We start from the raw sequence: 1,085 nt of genomic DNA, 5'->3' as shown, positions 1-1,085 counted from the left end.
GTTAGTGGGAAAGGGACATTATTGTTTGAGGATAAAGGACTATCGCGTTACGCACAGAGAGCTACCTCTTTGCTCCAACTTGTAATCATCGCTTCTGTGGCTACGGTAATCCAAATTCATTTTTGTTTCTTGCATTGTGTTCCTCTTACTCTGCTCTTTCATTCAAGTGTAAGCATTCAAGATTCGGTGAAGGTTTCAAACGCATCCGTTTAGGCCTTAAATCGCTGTTTTGAGTGTTTATATGCGTATTTTATGTTGTTTTGACCCTAGGAGAGGCTTTAGGGACCCAAAAATGACCCTTTAGGATCATCCGTTTACTGTTTTTGTGTACTGTGGGACGAACGATCGTGATCGTTATACCTCTCCAGAATGTTGTGACAGTGATAAGATATGTTCCTCATAGTCCCCTGTAGCTTCCCTTCAAGTTTCGTGCGATTCCGATATGATTTGCATGGTAAACATGCGTGATGATTGTAGAGCTTTGTAGAAGGACATGGGCAGATTACTTGGCTTTAGTGCGTTTGATTTACTTGTAGAGTTAATAGTCGCATCTCTTCGAGTTCACTTCATTAGGATTGACACCCTAGTGAGTTTCCATGCCTCATCCGAGTCGCTTCCCCTGTATCGATAATTTTATGTTGATGCTTGAGAGCTATGCTATGGACGTCCGTCGCGGTGACCCACAAACACTAAGATTTGAGTCCACTCGAATGGTTTGAATAAATGTTCTAGAAAGGGTTCGGGTATGTAGGCTTCGTCTGTGCAGTCCCTTTCTAAGATACATTCCTCTCGTCTCAAGCTTCCATTTTCTGAAGCTCCGCACATCCAAATAAGAGTGTCTTTGTTTAACCAAGATGGGAATTTAGTTTCAGCCGAAAAGATTGAATCAAACTCTTGGATGGGTGTTTTCAAGACGTCTCTATAGGTGTGATCGTTTAGATTGACTCTTGTGATAGATCCCACTTGCTTCAAGTACAGATAGTCATTTTCCCAATCTTGGATAAGCTGTACCTATCGCATAAAAGGTCTGCCCAATATGATTTCATAGTTGAGTTTTTTCCCAAAGTCTACTATGGCAAAAGTGT

The sequence above is a fragment of the Adiantum capillus-veneris genome, chromosome 8 (genome assembly GCF_014529385.1).
Source record: "Adiantum capillus-veneris isolate H3 chromosome 8, ASM1452938v2, whole genome shotgun sequence".
Classification (NCBI taxonomy): Eukaryota; Viridiplantae; Streptophyta; class Polypodiopsida; order Polypodiales; family Pteridaceae; genus Adiantum; species Adiantum capillus-veneris.
The sequence above is the reverse complement of the archived record's forward strand: the minus strand, read 5'-3'. Positions refer to the sequence as shown.